Source organism: Ciconia boyciana, chromosome 3 (genome assembly GCF_034638445.1).
Source record: "Ciconia boyciana chromosome 3, ASM3463844v1, whole genome shotgun sequence".
Taxonomy (NCBI): domain Eukaryota; kingdom Metazoa; phylum Chordata; class Aves; order Ciconiiformes; family Ciconiidae; genus Ciconia; species Ciconia boyciana.
In genome coordinates, this window is record NC_132936.1 from 58,421,811 (window position 1) to 58,445,523 (window position 23,713).

Here is a 23,713-nt window from a genome sequence, read left to right on the forward strand (position 1 = left end):
CTGCTTGGTTATCTTGTCCAATGTAGTATCTCGGAGGACAGCAGCAGGGATTAATAGAAGCAAAGGCAGGATTAATCTTTTTAGCTTCAAAGCCCAGGACTTAAAGCATACATACCCTTGGTTTGAAAAGTACTTGCTTTGGTCTTAAGGCTCGAGTTGTGAACCTGTCAATCAGATGATTGTTCCTCTTATTTTTCTGCAGAAAAATTTAGTGTTTGCTAACTTACAGTACACCATTATCTACTGTCTAATTTGTTAATGCATTATAGGTCACTTTGCATCTGATGAGATCTGTCTTATCAATTCTTTGAATTTATTTTTATCTTGGTTTTTATCCTGGTGTTCTGCTTTCAAAAGACTAACTTCATTTTATGAACATTCACTAGAGTTTCCTTCCACTTTAGTTTTCCTAGCTGGTTTCTCTTTGTTGATTGTGAGATTTAGAAGCATCTCATAAATATATGCGTCATAGTTGTAGGAGACTCCCTGCTGAGGGGAACAGAGGGTCCAATATGTTGGGCAGACCCTTCTCATAGGGAAGTCTGCTGCCTCCCAGGAGCCTGGGTTAGAGACATCACTAGGAAACTTCCTAGCCTGGTACAGCCCTCCGACTACTGCCCATTACTGCTCTTCCACATGGGAGGTGACAAAGTTGCAGTACATGGCCCAAGGGAGATTAAAAGAGACTTCAGGGCCTTGGGACGGTTAGTGAGGGAATCTGCGGCACAGGTGATTTTTTTTTTTTTACTCCCTCCTTCCCGTTGTGGGCAGTGACATTGGAAGGAACAGGCAGACCTAGTCTGTTAATACATGTCTCCGTGGCTGGCGTGGCATCAACATAACAATTTTCGGGTTTTTGACAGTGGGGTGGCCTACACAGCACCAGGCTTGATGGTGACAAATAGGAGCTACCTTTCTCAAAGGGGAAAGAGGATCTTTGCCCAGGAGCTTGCAGAGCTCATTGACAGGGCTTTAAACTAGATGCGAAGGGGGAGGGGGAACATATCAGGCTTGCCTGTGGCAAGCCGCAGGAGAACACACAATGGTTAGAGGGACGGGGTGCTAGTATGGGCACTCAACCTGTTGCCCAGCGGTGTGCTGGGGACACTGCACCACAGTCAAAGTCTTGCGGAGATGAGCTGGGGCCTCCTGAGGTAGTAGGAGCCAACAAGGAAACTTCCATGGAACACCTTAAGGGAAACAAGGGGTGTTCCACTAGGAAGGTGACGTGGCTGACAGCCCAGATGAAGTGTCTCTACACAAATGCACACAGCATGGACAACAAACAGGAGGAGCTGGAAGCTACCATGCTGCTAGCAAGCTATGACCTAGTTGCCATTCCTGAAACCTGGTGGGACGAATCTCATGACTGGAGCGTGGCTATCGATGGCTACAGGCTATTTGGAAGGGACAGGCGGGGAAGGAGGGGCAGAGGTGTTGCCCTCTATATCAAGAAATGGATAGAGTGTGAAGAGCTGTCCCTGTCCCTGAATAGCCATGAGCAAGTCGAAAGCTTATGGGTAAGAATTAGAGACCGGGGCAACAAAGGGAACCTTGTGGTTGGTGTCTACTACAGGCCACCCAATCAAGGACAGCCTACTGATGAAGCCTTCCTCCAGCTATGGGAGGCTTCATGCTTGCAAGCTCTTGTCCTAGTGGGGGACTTCAGCCACCACAGCCTCTGCTGGAAAAGTAGTATGACGAGCTGTAGGCAATCTGAGAGACTCCTGGAGTGCTTTGAGGATAACTTCTTAACCCAGGTAACAGACACCCCTACCTGAGGGGATGTGATACTGGACCTGATGGTCACCAATGCAAGTGAGCTCCTCAGTGACGTCAAGATTGGAGGCAGCCTAGGCTGCAGTGATCACGCATTGTTGGAGTTCACAGTCCTGAGGGATATGGGACAGGCGAGGAGTATAGCCAGGACCCTAAATTTTAGGAAAGCGAACTTCCAGCTCTTCAAGGAGTTAGTCAGTAGGACCCCCTGGGAAATGGTCCTCAGGGACAGGGGAGCAGAACAGAGCTGGCAGATCTTTAAGGATGCTTTCCATAAAGCACAAGAGCTCTCAGTCCCCAGATGTAGGAAATCAGGCAAGGAAGGGAAGAGACCAGCATGGCTGACTCGAGACATGCTAATCAAACTAAAGAGCAAGAGGGAACTGTACAGGCAGTGGAAGCAGGGACAGGTAACCTGGGAAGAGTATAGGGACGCTGCCCGCTTGTGTAGGGATGGGGTCAGGAAGGCCAAGGTGCAGCTGGAGCTGAACTTGGCAAGGGAAGCAAAGAATAACAAGAAGGGCTTCTACAGGTATATCAACCAGAAAAGGAAAGTTAAAGAAAGTGAACCTCCACTGATGACCAAGAATGATGACCTAGTATCAACAGACGAGGAGAAGGCTGAGGTACTCAACAACTTTTTTGCTTCAGTCTTCTCTGGCAACCGCTCTCCTCACCCCTCCCGAGTCAATGGACAACATGTTGGGGAGAGGGAGGTAAAGCCCCTCCCACTGTAAGGGAAGATCAGGTTCATGACCACCTGACAAACCTGAACATATATAAGTCTATGGGACCTGACAATATGCATCCCAGAGTCCTGAGGGAATTGGCTAATGTAGCTGCCAAGCCACTCTCCATGATATTTGAAAAGTCATGGCAGTCAGGTGAAGTCCCTGGTGACTGGAAGAGGGAAACGTTGCACCCATTTTTAAAAAGGGTAGAAAGGATGACCCTGGGAACTACTGACCTGTCAGCCTCACCTCTGTGCCTGGGAAGATCATGGAACAGATCCTCCTAGAAGCTATGCTAAGGCACATGGAGAACAGGGAGGTGATTTGAGACAGCCAGCATGGCTTCACCAAGGGCAAGTCCTGCCTGACCAACCTAGTGGCTTTCTATGATGGAGTTACCGCATCAGTGGACAAGGGAAGAGCTACGGATGTCATCTATCTGGACTTCTGTAAAGCCTTTGACATGGTCCCCCACAACATCCTTCTCTCTAAATTGGAGAGAGATGGATTTGATGGGTGGAATGTTTGGTGAATGAGGAATTGGTTGGACAGTCACATCCAGAGGGTAGTGGTCAACGGCTCAATGTCCACATGGAGATCAGTGACGAGAGGTTTTCGTACTGGGACCAGTGCTGTTCAATATTTTCATCAATGACACTGACAATGAGATCGAGTGCACCCTCAGCAATTTTGCAGACAACACCAAGCTGAGCGGTGCAGTTGACAGGCCAGAAGGACAGGATGTCATCCAGAGGGACCTGGACAAGCTGGAGAAGTGGGCCTATGTGAACCTCCTGAGGTTCAACAAGGCCAAGTGCAGGGTCCTACACCTGGCTCGGGGCAATCCTTGGTTTCAATACAGGCTGGGGGATGATGTGATCAAGAGCAGCCCTGTGGAAAAGGACTTGGGCGTGCTGATGGACAAAAAGCTGGACATGAGCCAACAATGTGCACTCGCAGCCCAGAAGGCCAACTGTATCCTGGGCTGCATCAAAAGAAGCATGGCCAGCAGGTCGAGGGAGGTGATTCTGCCCCTCTGCTCTGCTCTGGTGAGACCTCACCTGGAGTGCTGCGTCCAGCTCTGGAGCCCTCAGCACAAGAAGGACATGGAGCTGTTGGAGTGGGTCCAGAGGAGGGCCATGAAAATGATCTGAGGGCTGGAGCACCTCTCCTACAAGGACTGGCTGAGAGAGTTGGGGCTGTTCAGCCTGGAGGAGAGAAGGCTCCAGGGACACCTTACAGCAGCCTTCCAGTACTTAAAGGGGGCCTGTAGGAAAGACAGGGACAGACTTTTTAGCAAGGCTGGTTGTGACAGGACAAGGAGCAATGGTTTTCAACTAAGGGAGGGCAGATTTAGACTGGATTTAAGAAATAAATTTTTTACCATGAGGGTGGTGAGGCGCTGGAACAGGTTGCCCAGAGAGGTAGAGGAGGCCCGATCCCTGGAAGCATTCAAGGTCAGGTTGGATGGGGCTCTGAGCAACCTGATCTAGTTGAAGGTGTCCCTGCTCATTGCAGGGGGGTTGCACTAGATGACCTGTAAAGGTCCCTTCCAACCCAAAGCATTCAAAAATATCTAAGTGGCAAATCAACCCAGCAAAACTGTTTTACTAACTTCTTTTATAGATGCATTCCAAGAACCTGCTGTCATTCCTTCTATTTTCTTTTTGCTCAAATTGTCTGAGTAATCCGTCTGTCACATCCTAGTGAAAACTAACCTGTTCCAAATATTGTGACAAGTTTCATAAATATTTTAGTTATCCTAAACAGCAACAAAGTTTTAGTCTTTGGTTGTGTTTTTTTGCACTCAACTACTTCTGTCCTTAAGCCAAGATGAATGTAAGAATTAACAGGAGAAATTATTTTATCTATTATGCTTAGTAATTCAGTGGCAGCCATCAGAAACAGATATAAAGTTTAAGATAAACTTACAAAAATTTCATACACAAAAAAATAAAATTTTGGGGAGGAAAAAGATGGTATGTGTATGTTTATATTAGCTAATATAAGCTCTTCAGATTTTGGCAGAATACAATTGTCATATATTCCTCTTTCAATTCCGTTGTTAACTTTCTCCTCTTACTGTTTTCTGCCACCAAATAATATTCTGAAAGTTTTCTTTGCTGTGAACTGCTGTCTTTTTCAGTTCCTCAGTTGTAAGTTTGGGTTTTTTTGGCTGGGGGAAGGGTGTGTAGGGGAGTTGTTCTTTTCTAAGGATTGAGTTATTTAGTCTTACGCTGAAGAACTTTTATGTATTTGAGACTTTGTGTTTATAGTAGTTTCTCAATGGGTATCAGATGTGTAGTGCAGTTTACTTGAACTGAGCATCTGGGCAGTATCTACTTACAGAAGCTGAGAATATAGCCCAAAGGTTTTATGGGGGCATGCTTTTGTGGGTTGGGGGGGGAGCAGGAAGCATTTGTTTTTTTCACTCTGGGGTTTTATCCAAACTTGGAAACCTCAATTGTCTTTTAAACTTTAGGGTATTTGTAAAGGGCCTTCAAATTCTGAATCTCTCCTTCCCCCTCTCTCCCCATGTCCCAGTCACATTTTGGGGAAAAACTTAAGTCTGTCTGTTTTTTCACAGAAGGTCATAAGAACTTTGGCCACATCCATGTCCAGTTTTGGCAGCTGAACATACTGTTGTCCTTGCTAATGCAAGTCTTAAACTGTTTTGTTTTGCCTTTTTATTTTAACACAAAGAGATGCCACTTAACTCAAACTTTGTTTGTTTTTCATTTTAAATGGCTTTCATGAAGTTATGCAATATGAGTTGATGTTGTGCTTTAACCCCAGCTGGCAACTGAGCACCACGCAGCTGCTCACTCACTCCCCCCCCCGGCGGGATGGGGGAGAGAATCGGAAGAGTAAAAGCAAGAACACGTGGGTTGAGATAAGACCAGTTTAATAATTGAAATAAAATAGTAATGATGATAATAAAAAAAAAAATACAAAGCAAGTGATGCACTATGCAGTTGCTCGCCACCTGCCGACTGATGCCCAGCCTGTCCCAGAGCAGCGGCCCTCCGGCCAGCTTTCCCCTAGTTTATATACTGAGCATGACATCATATGGTATGGAATATCCCTTTGGCCAGTTTGGGTCAGCTGTCCTGGCTATGCTCCCTTGCAGCTTCTTGTGCACGCCCAGCCTTCTTAGTCGGTAGAGCATGGGAAGCTGAAAAGTCCTTGATTTAGTGTAAGTACTACTTAGCAACAACTAAAACATCAGCGTGTTATCAACATTATTCTCATCCTAAATCCAAAACAACACAGCACTATACCAGCTACTAGGAAGAAAATTAACTCTATCCCAGCTGGAACCAGGACAGTTGGGCTTTCCTAAGCAAGGACAATATGGTTCTGGCAAGCACCAACATCCCTTTTTCAAAATGGAAAAGGTGCTGTCAAAGATGAAAATAAGTAACTTCGGTTTATGTTTCCACGTAATAATATCCAGAGTTTGTTAATTGGTTTTAAATATTATACTTAGTCTTAGGATATCTCACAAATCACAGATGTGGATGCATTCTAATCTTGGACTCTTGGTTGGTCATAATCACCTTGTAAGGTATGAGAGGCCTTTGTCAAATGTTGCTGGAGAACATCAGTTAGCATTGCTGCTATTAAGTTATTCTGGTTGCAGACAGTACGACTACAGCTTCTGTAGTCCTCAGTATTTGCACTGTGGTACAAGAAAACTTTTCATGGTGAGCAACCTAATACATTATCTGCAGTTAAAAATGTCAAAAGACTCAAAGGCACAAACTGTCCTGTCTCAGAATGCACAATCGTGTCTGATCCTGAAATGCTGGCAATTCTTGCAAATCTAACATCTGTGTCTAAAAAGCTGTATGAACAGCACTCATTTAATCTCCCGTTTCGGTTAATGTGAATGTTAGAAGTGCGCAAGCTTGCTTGTTCTGATTCTTCAACCTCATTTTCCTTCTCCTATTCTGTCACCCAACGCTAAGGGGACAGACAGGTTCTTTTAGGGATCCTTGGCAGAATGATGGCGGCACTAAGCTGTAGTTACAATTAAAGCTTTATTTTCTTAACAGGATATTATGATTAGTATAGCACAGAACTTATGATTAGAATGGCACAGCATTTCTACAAGCAGAATCAATTTGTAAGTAGCATAATACAGCATTTGTGATACAACTGAACTTATAATTTCTAATCACCTGGACCCTCTGCAGGTCAGGTCAAATCTTAATACGTGGTTTGCTGTATCAATATAACAATCATAATCTAGACTCGAAAAATTGTATAAAAGAATACGAGTCACTCCCTCAGTCCTCGGAGGAAGCAGATGACAGCGGAGCGTCCCTGGTCACCGGGGGGGTCACGGGTCTCACTGTCCAGCAGCACCTCTGGTCCAAGTTCCCCTCTTAGGACTTGTAACTGCTTGATTTTACAGACAGTGCTCTGTGTGCTGTTATGCTTCCCTGTTCTGTGATGGGGACATAAACAGCACCTGGCTGGCCGTGTGCCTGGCACCTTCAAGGCCAGCAAGGAAGGGAGTAATCGGCTTGGCGCCCAGGAACCTTGAGGACGGTAGGGAGGGGAAGAAGAAATCTGTTTGGTTTGTCTCCTTGGTTCACAGGACCTTCAGGGCCTGATAATGAGGGCAAGGGAACGAATACATGACCTGCTCAGTCCCAGAGAATGGCTGCTTGTCTTATAAAATGGTGTTTGTTATGCTAACCACATTACCAGGGGTCAGGAGCCAGGGGGTACCGATCACATACACATCCTTCTTTCCTTTTCATGAACCTTTTGAGAATGTGAGGGGAATGCTAAATAAAAGAACTTCTTAAGCAGTCGTTTTGTCTCTTTCTCACTGCTTTTATTCAGTGTTCTGTTTTGGTTGTTTTAGAGACCTTTACCTTGTATAGAAATTGGTAAGCATGATCCAGAGGAGGTCAACAAGGTGTTAGCTGTTGTTCATCAGTTTCAAGGAAAATAGGATGTAATGGATTCCACACTTCAATCATTAAAACAATATGTCAAATCCTTCTAAAGCTGGTATGTATCAAGACCCTGAGCATATGGGTTTTTTCTTGGTTTATGGGTGGGAGGTTCTTTGTTTTCTTTTCTGTACCACTATCCTCAAGAGTCAAAATCCTTCTTTGGGTAGTGCTGTGAAACAGTTGTTCCAGTTTTACTCTTGACTGCTGAAAACTATTCCATTATGAAATTGTGCATCTGTCGGTTGCTACAGGGGGCCTGCTTAATGGGATTGGACTGATCTGGTAATGAAATGTGGTAGCCAACAGCCTGCTATGTACTGCATTTCGTAGGCTGGGCTACTGCATCTGTTATGTAAAGCATTGTCATTTTTTAACAATGTTGACCCGCATTCTCAAATAATGTCCTCAGGATCCCAGTACTTGCCAAATTAATAATAATATTCTTTGTGTTCATGTATCTAGTATGATAGTGTCTAGCTGGAAAAGTTCCACAGATTATTCCCTGTAAAGAGCAGCTAGGCAACTATCTAGCAGGGTAGACAATTCAAGAAATAAGCTATCTGCTAAACTGAGAAACTCTAGTTTGAAAATTATCTCTCTTAAGTCACTTTATTTTAGTATGGGATAAATTTCCTTTTAGATGTGTGTGGCTTCCTGAATCTAGAGTCATTAGCTTAGACATCTTTTTAGATGCCTGAAGGTGGCTAACAGTGTAGTATGCCTGGAGTGCCTTATGCTTGTTGGAGAGTTACTCAGTTATGTCTGATGTGCAATTGTATTATGAGAACATGTTTCTTAAGCAGAGGTTTAAATCCTGTATTGTAAAAGAAAGTTGGGAAACTTAAATTGCCTAATGTGTTCTTGTGCAAGTTGAGGCTTTTCTGAGAGAACTCTGTGGTGAAAGCCAGGGAGCCAGCTGAAGGCTGGTACCTCCCTGAGACCTTTTCAGGGCTTTTGAGTACTTTCTTGAAGAGTTGACCTTTCAAGCTAATTCAGGAGGTTGTCAAGGTGACTAGCTTGGACTTGCATAATCTCTGCTTCTCCAGGTGAAGCTTCATCTGTTCAGGATGGATTGTTGGCTAACTTTCTTCCCCATGTTGCTGCTCTTTTCTAAGAGAAACAACTCCTGTAATACAGGAACTCCTTTTAATAAATACCACTGCGATAATTAAGTTCTTCCCTGTTCCCAGGGATTGAATTTCCTCCTGCTGCCTTTTTCCATAGCGTTGCATTACAGACGTAAAATAAGCATGTAGAGTGCTGCTCCCTCAATGTAGGGAGTTTCCTGAATGTACTGTCTTCCTGTATATGAGGGCTTTTTGCTTGTTTGGCGTAGTTTTTTTGCTGTTCGTGACATTTTGATGAGGTGCTGTGAGATTGTGTTGAGATGGTATTGAGAGATTATGTGTTATGATGGTACATGACTCTTGCTAAACCAGTATCCTGGTTTTTCACTATCATCTCTTTGCAGAGACTGCATGTGGTATAACAATATATATCGGATGAGGCTTGTGGAGGGGAGGTAATTATCTTTTATTAGACTGGCTTATAATGGGACAGGGTGCCAGGCAAGCTTTTGGTCACACGGTGACCTCAAAGGGCCTATGTGCCCAGATGCACATCAGGTCTCTTTTCCAGCTATATTAGTTAGTCTAATAAAAGGTATTACCTCTCCATAGAAACACTGCCTGACTTGCAGCCTTAGTGATCTAAGGATGCAACAACATGGCAACCATTACAGAGGCTGACCAACATGCTCTTCTGTGTGCTATTTCCAGTTCCCTCCTCTCTTGTTTGCTATATGCAATTTTCTTTTCAGGTCTAGGGTTTTTATACTCAAGATGTGATGAAGTCCTCTTTAATCAATGTGATCTTTTCTTTAAGTAAATTGTGAAACAAAATTAATTCATCTAAATCAAAATGGAAAATTTCACTTTGCAGTGCCTCTGGCATCTTTCAACATCACTTTAGTGCATGTTTTTAATAAATGAGACCCAGGTTTATGATTCTGGGAACCTAAAGGTCATCCATGCTTCATGTATAAGCATGTGTAATTTGTCACTATGTCACATTTGTTTGCTTTAAAACTTGTTTGTGTTCATGAGCAACACAATGCTTCATGGGATGACATATTTTTGTTGCCTTTCAGTTACTAAGTGAAGGATACTAGAACCTTGTTTATGATGCCTACTTTACACAGGATGTAAAAGCAGTTTAATAAGGTATTAGGATGTGTCAGTAGTGATCTCTTCACTTACCCTGTGTTATCTCCATAGATCATCTCTGTTTTCATGTAAATAGGTTTTACTTCATGATGAAAGAAGCATTCCATGATTGTTTTGAGGAGTTTAGTGTTACTTACAAAATCCTAAGTTTCCCCTCCCCTTCTGTCAATGTTGGGCTTTTTAAGATCTACTGAAATATTTCCCTTGAATTTTCTGGGGGTGGACGGACAGGGGGGACGGGACATGACATGACACGACACACTTTGGAAGGAAGTTATTGATCTTAAACAGAAGCAAATGAGGCATTGACAGCTCTGTTGAGGCAGTGAGTAACCCTAGCTACTGAGTGGTGCTAAAAATTAAAACTTTAGATAGGTTAAAATTGTGTGATTATGTCCAACTTACTTATATACCTCTGACACTGAGGAGCATACTGGTGTCCACCTGTAATTGCCAGCTGTATGGACTTCTAAGACATATTTTGGTTTAAATAAATAAGAATTATCTAGCAATGGTTTATATTACTACTCTTTAGAATCCCTTACTTAAACCTGGTTACTCTGAGGTACTTCAGGTGGACTATTTAATGTCTTTCCTCTTCCCATGAAAAAGTGTGTGTGTGTATAAGTGGTATCAGTATGACATATCTATCTAGGCAGCTACAATGATCAAGATGATGGAGCCAGCAAGGCTCCTTTGCCATGGGTATTTGCCGTGATGGTTTTTATACTGTTAACAATCCCTTTAGTACATCTGTTCCATTAGCAATAAAAAGTTTTGTGCTGGCAATGTAATGGCTAATGGCTTTCCAGTATGTAAGTTGATTATTTTTTTTTTACTGCCATCTAATTCGTTACTGAGAAAACTGATTCTTTTTTTAAGAGCAGAAAACATAGCCAGTGCTCCAACATGTATACATTTTCATAAACTGTGTGCATTTACTTTTCTAGCCAAATGTACAAACACTCCCCAAGCTTTCTAATGATTATCTGAAGAAGCCAGATTTCAATGTACTTTCAATGTTATTGAAATTATGATACTTTTAGTAATTAATAGAAGAATGGAGAAGTATTTGATATCCCTCTAGCTGTAGCCTTCTCCAAATGCTATAGGATTTCATTATGGCTCTTGAAGGTGATACATTAAATGAATTTTGGTCAGTTACCAGTAGATTATCCTTACCTTCACTGGATGTCAGTACTCTGACTCTTCCTTCACTTCACAATGTCTTCAAGGTATTTTTTGTTTTGGAAGTTAGAGCATCCTTAATCTTAGGAAAGAGGAGTTTAATATAATTAATGCCACATCGTGGTTCTGAGTTTTTGTCTTGTGATTACAAACAATAACTCTGACATGTTGCTTGCCTTGATTGTGAATGAACATCTAGAGTTAAACTGATGTAGGAAGGATTTTTTTTTATATAACTATTGAGTGGCAGGTGGTCTGTTCTCCAGTTCACATTCCCCCCCCCCCCCCCCCCCAAATGTTGCATTACAGTCTTACAGTCAAACTCTAGGCCTGCCACAAAAGCAGTAAGTGAAACAGGTGGTAAAACGTAACTTTCTGAAAACAACTGACTCAGGTGTTTCTCTGCATTGACCTGTGTCATTAAAATGGTATCTCCTATAGGTTTCTCTTAGAATTCTAGTCTCTTTTTGTCAGATCCAGTCCGTGAAATGCTTCCTTTCTTGATACTGAAGTAATCTAAATGTGAGAGTAGCAGTTTTTTATCCCCTTTGCAAAATACACTCAAGAAGATAAGCAATTACTTAAAAGGCCTTTTGATTACAAATAATGGATTTGCTCCATAGCTATTTGAGTGATTTAAATTGTATACTTCTATACAAGTGCTTGTAAACGAGGAAAACCTTTTTCAGAACTTTTTTTAACATAGTAAACTTCGTAGTGTTTGTAGTTTATGTCTAAATCTGTTTCAAGCCTCTTTCTGAACGGAACTCCTGGAAAATTTGTGATGGATAAGAACATAGACATATAGCACTTGCAATATTAACAGATTTAGGTTTGGTTTTACCAGCTATCTTTTGCAGGTCCCTTAAAAGTGCTTCATGATCCACACACTTGAGACACTGGTTTAAACAACTGGTCTCAAACTCCCATAAAATTTCTCATGTTTCCCCCCCTCCATGTTCTTAGCCAGTAACTGTTCTACCACAAACCCCAAGAACTTACAGCTCTTCTCTAGAGTAACTGGTGGTGTTCAGCACATACTTGATCTGTCATAGCTGGAGCTACACTCGGTCTACACTTGAATTAGTAGCTTATGGATAGATGTTACAATGAGCACAGTAGTTAATTAGTATAGAGTCAGTACTACTCAGCACTTCCGAAGGGTGTAGAGAAAGAATTCCCTTAGAGATTTTTCATTTTACCCTGAGGTCTAATTCTTGCTAGTTTTTTAGCTTGGTAATAATCATCATTGCTTTTCATGGTCTTAAAACAGAACAACACTGATACAGATAATGGAGTCTTTACAGTGTGTTTATTTTTCTTATTACCAATGTGAGTTGTAAATAATTTTATATGAAAGCAGTAAGGAATGTATACAGCTGTATAAGTATGGAGTAACTTTTGGGACGTTACTGTAAGAGTGCTCTTGACCCATTCTGCATAGTACCAGTGCAGTTTTTGGGTAGTCTTAAATGTTTTGGGTTTTTAAAATTTTTTTTAAAAAAAAGCTTAACTGAGTCAGTTCTAATGTGATGTGTATTTTTCAGGGTCAAATATCTGATTTTAAAAAAGTACATTCTTCATGGCATTCTGAAATTATGCCTTACTTGACAGTAATTCTTACTACCTACATGTGGTCATTTTAAATTGCTGTTCCTGAGAATGTTTATTTTTAAGCATTCAAGTTAATATTGTGCAGTGTTGAAATGGCATTTGTTCAGTCTTGCAATGAAGAACCTCAAAGCAGTAGAAAAATATTTTAGTAGTCACACTATACTGTTAGCACAGTATTCTCAATACATGGAAATTGAGGAGTTAGCTTTTTTTAGACTCATTTGGAAAATATTAACTTCCTGAAAGACATACTACATTAAGTACTGCTATGCTACTTAATGCTTTACCTGAAATACTAAGAAAGAATGTTGTTTAACTTGAGTTTAATCTTTTCACATACTAGTTGTATGGGGCTGTAACTTAGCAAGCGAGGATAGAATGTACTTAAATGAAAACATTTTTATTTTTTTAATATATTCTTGGGATTGTTACCTCAGATCATTCAGTTCCCTACTGAATTTTAAGGTGCCAGATGTGTTTTCTGGATTCATTTGAAAAGCTTTATTTATTGAAAACTCATGGTACAATTAAAGTATTGATTGAAATGGAGTTTGGAGCCTTCAGAGATGAGAGGGTTTTGAGGGACTGTATAAAAATAGTGTGCCTTGCTGAAAGAGTAGAAAAATAACTTGATGGCCTTACAGCTGTAGTCATCAGAGGACCATGTTCCTTTCCATGACAGATATTAAGCTGTTGCTGGTCAAGCTGTTTGGATAATGAAGTTGATAGCTTGCCTACAAAGGTTCCCATAAAAACACTAAACAACTAAGAGGACAAAAATGATTGAGCTAAATGTAGGGATTATGATTAAAATGTCATGGATAATTCACTTTTCTCTTGAAAAGGAATTTTGGTAAAGTCAGTGTATGAAATTTCTGAATTTGAAAATAGTGTTAGGAAGCCTATTCTTGATCCTTGTTGATGTTGATCAACAAATCTGTGTTATCAGTGACTGAAGTTCAAAGCCCTCATACTGTGTAATACCTATACTTAGAGCGAGCAAAGTACTGGAGATCCATCCACTCTGTCCCTTTAGCAATGCTGAAGCAAGGATATCTTGGAGGTTATTCAGTATTGTCATTAGGTATCCTCATTTCCCTAGTTTTGCCTGTAGCAGTCTCCTCCTCACATTCTTTGAATAACCTAAACTTAACTGGGATAATTCCTTGTGTAATAAATTAAATAGGACCATGTGACTGAATTTGTTTGTTTTACACTGAATAAAGATTTCAAAGAAAATGATAGCTTGGTATAGGACAAAGGTTTGAGTTTTTTTGCCTACAGCTTGGTATAGGACAAAGGTTTGGGTTTTTTTGCCTACAAGCGATCACTGAGTTGCCTTTTTTCTTTCAGAGTTTGGAAAAATTGGTGTGATGGGACAGGAAGCAGAAACAAAGTTCAAGCTGGAGTTGGTGGCCTTGATCAATGAGGAGTTGGAGCAGACACATCTCGGACATAGAAAAGGATGGCTGAAGAGTAAGAGCGGTGCATTTAATTTTAAGGGGAAAACAGTAGCAGAATTCTTAGGTCTGTCTAAGCAAGGAAAAAGAGTGATCTTGAAGTTGAGCATTGCTGGTCTCTGTGTAACAATGAGGGGACTGCTTTGCTCTAAGCAAGTCGAACTAACATCCTTCCTCCTTGTTTCATGTTTGCCTTCAGCCGTGGCTGAAGTTGTTTTAGTTCATGGCAGTTGGTTCAGCTTGTTCTAGCTTTTCGTCATAGCTGGTTTGTGTTACCTGTTTTTGAACTATAAAATGGGTAAGGTAGTAGGAGAAAGGAAGACTATTATGTGGGGCAGGAGTGTATGTTGGGAAGGGTTAGTAGGCATTCCATATGTTTGAATGTGGGAAAAGAGGAATGAGATTGCTCAAAAAAGTTTGCCACCTCCCTTCCCTTTCTGGCCTACTCTACTCATGAGTTAAGAAGAAATGGAGCTTCTAAAAGCTCCATGGGGGGGGCTGGGAGCAGTGCCTTATGTTGACAGGAACAAGGGTGAGAAAAGGGACCCTTTTTCTGTCTCTGTGGAGACTTCTTTACAGGCTTGCTGATTCTCAGAGTATTATTCCCTTTCAGTTGGCAGGTTATGAGTTGAAAAGTGAGTCTTGGGGTTTTTTGTTTGTTTGGGTTTTCTGTTTGTGTTGGAAGTGGAGTTAAAGCAGAAGCAGGCAGTGGTGAGGGGAAAGTGTTCAGTGGATGTAAGCTATTGTGGTCCAACAGTTGCTCCGAATGAGCAGTCAGACACGTGTATTTTAGTTCTTGCTGCTGAATGTGAATGGAGTTCTGCCACATACAAAAGCAAAGCCTTCAGAATGACAGCTTGGGTTCAGTGTTAGTTTGAGGTGGGAATGTTGTTGTTTCGGCTCCGTTTCTGATGAGAGTGCACATGCCAATTCTTAGTGCAACTTCTCTGTTGCATTAAGAACAAATGTTCTAGTTATGTTTTTAAAAGGGAATTTAAGTAGTATTCAGCATATGGGTATACCAGAAAAAAACATACATTGTGGACTCTGAAGCTTCCATCTGAGATGCTAATGAGATATATCTTCTGGAACAAAACAGACATGTGAAGTCACTGTTTGCTGCCTTGAATCAACTGTAGTTCTTTCAGACAGTTCAGTAATACTTGAGACCTGTCAGGTAAAATCTAATGAACTTGAACCATGCATCTTTTGTTTTAAATGTGCCTTTCTATAATATGCTTAAGAGTGTTTTAATCCTTGACATATGTTTTCGCTGATGTCAGGTTACCTCACAGGCTCAACTGCAGAATGGTAATTTACTGAAGCTTTTTAGTATGGATTAAGTCTATTGCATTTCTCTCCATGTTTTCTGATGGGCTGGAGTTAAAGGTGCCCTGTTTTAATTCCATGCTTTAACTACTTTGTTACAAAGCAAAAGACCAAATAAGTAATAGAATCATAGAATGCTTTGGGTTGGAAGGGACCTTTACAGGTCATCTAGTCCAAACCTCTGCAAGAGCAGGGACATCTTCAACTAGATCAGGTTGCTCAGAGCCCCATCCAACCTGACCTTGAATGTTTCCAGGGGTCGGGCCTCCTCTACCTCTCTGGGCAACCTGTTCCAGCGCCTCACCACCCTCATGGTAAAAAATTTATTTCTTAAATCCAGTCTAAATCTGCCCTCCCTTAGTTGAAAACCATTGCTCCTTGTCCTGTCACAAGAGCACTTGCTAAAAAGTCTGTCCCCGTCTTTCCTGTAGGCCCCCTTTAAGTACTGGAAGGCTGCTGTAACATGTCCCTGGAGCCTTCTCTTCTCCGGGCTGAACAGCCCCAACTCTCTCAGCCTGTCCTCGTAGGAGAGGTGCTCCAGCCCTTGGATCATTTTCATGGCCCTCCTCTGGACCTGCTCCAACAGCTCCATGTCCTTCTTGTGCTGAGGGTTCCAGAGCTGGACGCAGTACTCCAGGTGAGGTCTCACCAGAGCAGAGCAGAGGGGCAGAATCACCTCCCTCGACCTGCTGGCCATGCTGCTTTTGATGCAGCCCAGGATACAGTTGGCCTTCTGGGCTGTGAGAGCACATTGTTGGCTCATGTCCAGCTTTTTGTCCATCAGTACCCCCAAGTCCTTCCCCTAACAGTATGAGTGAGCACTTCAACAAGGTTGAGATTGAGTTCTTCACAACTGGCAGCAAGCTTCTCAGAGTGTAACTAACTGATTCCACATTTCTGCTGCAGGGTATGTGAAGCTACCACTGTTTTATAAACGCAGTGAAAATTACATTAAGGTTTGCACAAGGATGTGGTGTCATTAAATTTAGAGGTTTTCACCCAGTTCCATGCTACAGTCAGTAGACCTTGTCTGTTGTGTGGCAGTTTGAAGTGTTTCTATTGCTTAAAAAGAGTTGTGTCTCCTAAGTCTCCATAGGCTTCTCCCCAGTTGCAAGATCATTAACTGACGCATTCTAAGAAATAATGCAGTCCTGGTTGCTATCATCAGTTTAAAGTTACGGAAAACAACTGCTTGTTTGTTTGACTATTCACTATGCATGCACACAGAGGCACCCATGTTCTTGCACCCATGTTGCCTGTGGCTTCCAAAAATGCTGAAAATAACATTACTTGAGTTGAAATTACGTGGTTTTGTGATAACAAAGAATTTTACTTACAAGAAAATACTTTGCTTTAGTAAAGACCTTCTCCCTTTCTTACTGCTTCACTCTTACAGCTTGAGAGAATGTGCATCTGCATAGTAATACTAATGCAGAGGTTAAAGCAGAACTTACTCCATAGAAAGATACTACAGCTGAGGTGCAAGATAAGTCAGTCATTTAAGAAAAAATAGTCATGGGCTGTGTATAAACTAAAATCTGCTTCACCAGTTGTATTTCAACTCCTGTCTGGCATGATTAGTAACTTTGTTAACAAGGAAAACTCTTTAACTGGGTATGTTATCCTAAGGTTTGTGTAAAATGAAAGAAACTAAATTGTTAGATAAAACTCATGTTTATTTTATGCAGTGAAGCATGTGGCTGGCTTAAGTCACCTTTTTTTTTAGTAGGTCTGAACTTTTGCCATCGTTATCTTTTATTGGAACATTTCTAAATAACGCTATTTGCTGTTGCACAGCATATGGTGTGTTAATGCTTTCTTTTTATTTTTAGTATGCCAGAACTGTGTGTTCCTCCCTACAGCATGAGCTGGCTTTCCTTGCTCACATTCCTTGCAGTCCATCTGCCTATAAACATTTTTAGAGTGCATCAAATGATACTGATGTGTTAAGTCATTAACAATAAAAATCAAACATAAAATTTTGTGGTGTATTTGTCCCGAACACATTCCACCACCACCCCAAGATCAAGTAGCCTCTGTTTTTTAACTAAAACCTTATTTTGAAGCTTTTAATCTAAAATCAGCATTTGTCACATTTGTTGAGAGCATCTTTGGGAGCAAATATGAAATTTTCTCCTGTAGAATGCCTAGTGTTTTGCAGAGAGGAAAGATCAGAAGATTATTTGGTGATTAGGGCAGGCATTGTAAAACAAGTTCTGTCAGACTTGGGGAGAATCAGAGTATTTTTTCCAAGTCATTGTGAAATGAAGGAGCCTAAAAGAGGATACATGCCTGTTAGACACAATTCAGCTAGAAAGTTATATTTTCTTAGAGGTGGGCGATTTTCATTCGATAATCCTCATCCAAGACAAAACTATTATTTTGGGATGTTGTGATATAAAATGCTGTATATTTGCAAAGCAGCGGAGGTTGCCACCTCTTCTTGCTTCACCTCAGTGGTTATTGATTTAAAAATACTAACAAACTTAGTTGTCTATAGTTCACAAGTTGCATTTTTCACAGTGGGCTCCTCAGGATTATTGAATGTACTTTAGGAGTAATGCTTGCTCTGGCGGAGCCTTGAACTTAAACTACTGTTAAGCAAGAGTCCCAGATCTTGTGATCCCACAGTTGAAAAAGGGGAAGCAGGTGGTAGGGATAGATATAATGGTTCTTCCATTTTTACCAGTGCTCTGACAGCTTTCCCTAGGAAGCTTTCTCTTTAGAAAAGAGGTAAAATAGTAAATAGAACTGGTCAGGCATACACAGTGCCTGTCAGCCTCTGATTCCTGCCATCTGCAGTATAAATCCTTGGGTTTAAGAGTTGGTCCTTTACTCGTTTATGCAGCAACAAACAATTTTATTCTTAAAAAAAAAAAAAAATCTTTTGTTGTCAGTATATGACATGCTTCATTCAGTAACACTGTAGTTAAATTAGTGTTGTCTGTCAACGCCTATGTATAACTTTGAAAAAACATCTTGAGTAAACAGTTGATTCATAGCAATATCTCTGTATTCTTTACCAGTTCCAGATCAGTATCTAAATAGTAGAGCAGCACACACCCACAGTCTTGTATGTAGTAATACTTTTGTATTTAATATCAGCATTTTTTAACACAGTTCACTTTTATTTTTTTTTTTCCCCAGGGTAAAAAAGGTTTTGAGGTGAGAATTCTGTGCTGTGTTTGAGTCAGTATAGACAGCTTTGTACTAGTAAATGGGTATATTGTTCGCATCAACAGCTGCTCGGGGATGAGCAGAAACCATCATATCACTGGCGCAAACCTAGGTTCCATCAAGAAAGAAGAAGTAGGCAAAATTGATGCTGCTTTATCTGGATCAGCAAGGCAGATACTAAGTCAGAACCCTTCGACACTCAAATGAGCATTGTATCCAGGTTTGGATCTTCTTTGGCAGAATGCTCAGTAAAGTAAGTCTTAAATACCAGTGGATAACATGCCACTTCTGGCATGTCAGTATCCCAAATTTGGTGGGTTACCCAAACTTGTTTGTAAAAGCATGTCTGTCTACCCCCCTTTATATTAACTTCCTCTATCATGCAGCCTTTTCTTCAAACCCTCACACTAGTGAAGTATGGCAGTGTCTAGCTTATGTGAATTATCTCAAATGGGTATTTAAAGGGTTCAGCTCTGATTAAAATCCCACTGATTCTATACTTTAGGTAGCAGGGTGACTCAAAATGCCTTTGTTGGGTGTCTTTAACCTCTCCAGCTGTCCTGTCAGTGAGGATGAGTCAGAAGCTGGAGTCCTACAACTAACACTCACTAAATCTGGAAGGCTCAACCATTAGCATAACTGATTTGGCAGCTTGGGGCAGGATGCAGACTGGTGCATTACAGAGGTGACAGTAGCCTTTCCGGAGTGCTGCCACATCTTTCAGAGAAGAGAGGAAAGTTTCTTGGTCCTTTGTTTTATTCTACACTGACAGTGAAAACAGTATTTTCCAGGAGAACTGACCTGACTGTGGACTGTTCATAGGAACTTCTCAGGCTGGTTGTATGGTGAACACTTTATTCACTTTCTATGCAGAAACAGTAGGTCTGGTATTTGAGGACATGTGCTGAACCTGCAGCACATGCATGATACAAGAGGTGACTGGTCTGCAGTCCCCCTGAGCCTGAGAGAAAGTAGGTGGCTGGCCCAGTCAGAAAGGTCTTCGTTAAGACTTGGACATCCCTACTGTTTAGAAGAGATATGTATGGCATACATGCAAACTGAATTCATGTGTTCAGTCCTGATGTATCCACATCTGTGTCAGCTGACACTAAGGGGACAGACAGGTTCTTCTAGGGATCCTTGGCAGAATGATGGCGGCACTAAGCTGTAGTTACAATTAAAGCTTTATTTTCTTAACAGGATATTATGATTAGTATAGCACAGAACTTATGATTAGAATGGCACAGCATTTCTACAAGCAGAATCAATTTGTAAGTAGCATAATACAGCATTTGTGATACAACTGAACTTATAATTTCTAATCACCTGGACCCTCTGCAGGTCAGGTCAAATCTTAATACGTGGTTTGCTGTATCAATATAACAATCATAATCTAGACTCGAAAAATTGTATAAAAGAATACGAGTCACTCCCTCAGTCCTCGGAGGAAGCAGATGACAGCGGAGCGTCCCTGGTCACCGGGGGGGTCACGGGTCTCACTGTCCAGCAGCACCTCTGGTCCAAGTTCCCCTCTTAGGACTTGTAACTGCTTGATTTTACAGACAGTGCTCTGTGTGCTGTTATGCTTCCCTGTTCTGTGATGGGGACATAAACAGCACCTGGCTGGCCGTGTGCCTGGCACCTTCAAGGCCAGCAAGGAAGGGAGTAATCGGCTTGGCGCCCAGGAACCTTGAGGACGGTAGGGAGGGGAAGAAGAAATCTGTTTGGTTTGTCTCCTTGGTTCACAGGACCTTCAGGGCCTGATAATGAGGGCAAGGGAACGAATACATGACCTGCTCAGTCCCAGAGAATGGCTGCTTGTCTTATAAAATGGTGTTTGTTATGCTAACCACATTACCAGGGGTCAGGAGCCAGGGGGTACTGAACACACACCTGATGCTGGTTTTGGTAGTGCTGTCCTATGGATATTAAGTAGAAACACAACTCCTCACAATGAGGGTAAAAAAGACTTTACAGAAAGTCATCCTGTGCAAACCATGGTTAGAGCCCATGTGTCAGATTTATGGCCTTCCCTGCCTTTGAACCTTTGAAAGGAGAGCTCTGCACTTCATGGTCACCTGGCAACTATGTACACAATACGAGAGTGATTTTTTTTTTTCAAGTTGCATCATCTTGATTTAGGCGTAGTTACAAACTGCTATTGTCAGGTTATACTTTTTTTTTTCCGTTTTCCAGTGAAACTCCACACTTCTAACAGCAGGTTTTTGTAAATTTTAAATGAAATATCAGTAGACTTGTAATTTTAGGTCTATAGGCAGAGAGAAACATTGTTTTTCTGTATTTTGTTGATGGTTACCCTGGCTGCATGTTTGAGTACATTTTGTGTTTTGGTTTTGCTTTTAGTATAGTGTTAAAACTATTACACAAACAATGCTTTCATATTGCTTCCACGATATCTCCTACAGGCTTCAATAGAAATGCATACAGGAAACAGGATTTAGTCTTAGCTTTATAATACCATTTTAATTGTCCTCTTAAAAATACAGCTTTTACGGCAGTAATCATAAAACTTTCAGCTGTTTTTGAAAATTTTTGAAGCCAGCTGGATTTGGTGTACTCTGCTGAATAGTCGTGGAAAGAAACTAGTCTGTATAATGAAGTTCCTAAGCCTGAGATCTGCTTTAGTCAGGGTCAGAATAAAACAAACTGCAATAAAAATGTTCAAGTTCACTAACTAGGAAGGAGTATCTTGACAAACCAAGATTTTGAAAAGCTCAGGAAACTGATTTTGAAAAGTTAAGGCAACTGGCAAGCTAAAAGGGCAGAAAATCTCTTAAGTGTAAAGGCTTGCTAAAGAGGCAATTTATGGGATTGGATAAATCTCTTAAAAAATTAATCTTTCTTCTGGCCTCAGAACAGATGCAACTTCCCTGGGAATGGTAGGGGAGGCAAGTAAGAAAGTGAGAGTAAGGCAGCACACCAGTGGTATTTTAAGGCTGGGCAAGGGTACACTCTATAGAAAGTATCCCTGATGTTTTCTGCAACTTAAGGTGTTTTCTAAAACTAGAGGAAGAGTTGCTGTGCGTTTGGATTTAATTCCTACATTTGTTTTCACTGTTGGAAAAAACTTAAAGAAAATTGGTCTGAAAGTATGTTTTTTCCATGGCTGAAATTATGTATTGTGTTATCACACACAGCTTACACCCAGGTTTACCTTCTCCTTCTAGAATACATCCATCCAATGCAGATTGGGTACTCAGACATTGGAATAGAAGCTGTGAAAATCAAGAACATCTAGTAAGAAAGAATACTGTATTCTTCTGCCTGCTGTTTATTTACATAAAGAGATTTCTTATAACCCAAGGCTATATTGTTTCTAATACTTTCTTTTTCTTGTTGACACAAATTTTTTTTTGGCATTTGTCTGTGTTGATCAGGAAAAGACCAAGCACTTGGAATATGGTTTAACCTATGCTTCATCCTGTGATTTAAAGTGTTAGAAAACAATTGTCTTGCTTTTATTGTAGTCTACCGCTCTTCATAAATCCTTCACTGGGAGGAGAGAATCTCGAAGTATAATATGCCTTAACTCAAGCCTCCTAGCTCTTCACTTCCACTCCTAGACCATTCTTTCAGTTGGGATGATGCAACTGCTTTTGCATCTGAATTACCTGAACTGGATTATAGAACTGATACAGGTTAAAAACTTACTCTCCCTGAGGTGTTTAAGGAATTATTTTTTGTGTGTGTGTGGTTTTTTTCATCCAATTTGCCTTGACCTAATAGTTATTGCAGCATAGTGCAGGAGCTAGCACAGCACGGAGGGAGTGGAAAGGATTGAATAACATGGCATTGTTGGGGGAGGTAGGGAGGGGAAAATGTTACCAAACTACAGCCTTTTATGTCCTGAGGTTGCTTGCAGTGTTCTCTCTGTCTGTGTTTGAAGGAGCAGCACCTAGCTGAAGAGAACTGGAGGACAGCAGTTTCTGAACAGTAACATGGGCAAAAAGCTTTGTTTCCTCAGGGGAAAAAAGATGGTTCTGTTTATGGGGCTTGTTTAGTAATATAACTAGTAAATCTGCAGGTTGAATGTCCTAGAGGTCCTCCCTGTAACTGGCTTGGTAAAAGAACAACTTAGTATACAGCTTTAGAGTACAGATTCTGGTTCATAATATTTGTCACTAATACAGAGCACCATAGCCTGAGGCTTGTTCCTCAGCACTGAGTGGAGGGCCTTAATGATGAGTAGGGAAATGAAAGAAATCTTAAATTGTTATTTGTAACGTCCCTAAAGAAGGTGACTTTGGGATATGATTTTAGGTCTTATCTAGAGGAGGAAGTGGTACATTGCTAAGACTGCATTAAAGTTTCAGGATAAGGCACCAAACATGTGCAAACCACAGACAGAATCTGCCAGAACTGTGAAGTCCAGATGCTCTGTCTGTATGTAGTTCCTGCATCTGCAAAATACAGAAGACTACCAGTTGCAGCTTTGTCTTTTTTAACGTACACTCTCAACATAATGGCCAATTTGTGTGGGGAAGAATATGCAGCCTAGCAAGGAAAAAACATTGATGCAAATTCAAAAATAGCTTGATTACATTTTACTAACTAACAAAGGTGATGACAGCTGCAATTGCAGTTGCAGCATAGATAACATTTCAGTCGTCAGCTGTCCACTGAACTGTGGTGTGTGGCTGCTACAGCAGCAGTTTTAACCAAACTGGGAAGGAAATAGCAGATCCTGTGAAAACTACAGCAAGTCATTACTTTCTCTAGCATCTCACAATACAGGAAAACTAGTAATGTGGACATCAAGTAATTTTTTTTTCCTTTATAAAAACTTACAGGGATCTGAACAAGCAATGAACAACTGTGGATTAGACAGAGACATGGAAGATTACAGTTCCACCTGTTTAGATTCAGGTAAATTAGATAGAGATTAACCAGTTTGATTTGTTCTATTTTTCAGTCGAGGGTTTTCCAGTTTAAACAGGCTGAAGAGAGTTGTTAAATGGCCATTAGCATGGGGGCAGACATGACATGAAAGACTCTACTACCACAGAGCAGGTGGTTTTTGTCCATTCAAATCATATCTCTGAATGGTCTTAAGCAGCAGACTAATCTAATTTATTATTGAAAATAAACTTAACTTTAAAACTTCATAAGAACACCGTTAATTTTACATGTCAAGTATATGGTTAAAGTTGCTCACTGGTACTTTGGGAAGAATTTCTACTGTGCTTTGTGCTTTTGATAAGAGTAAACCAATGCAA

The 23,713-nt window shown here is 41.1% G+C and overlaps 1 protein-coding gene across 1 annotated transcript in view; it reads left to right on the forward strand.

The window, feature by feature from the left end:
• Window positions 1-23,713, forward strand: part of HSF2 (heat shock transcription factor 2) — a 47,442-nt gene that overhangs the window by 1,437 nt on the left and 22,292 nt on the right. Inside the window, exon 2 of the mRNA XM_072855774.1 lies at window positions 13,864-13,986. The gene's annotated coding sequence lies outside the window, so the exon portion shown is untranslated. The remainder of the gene's footprint in view (window positions 1-13,863; window positions 13,987-23,713) is intronic.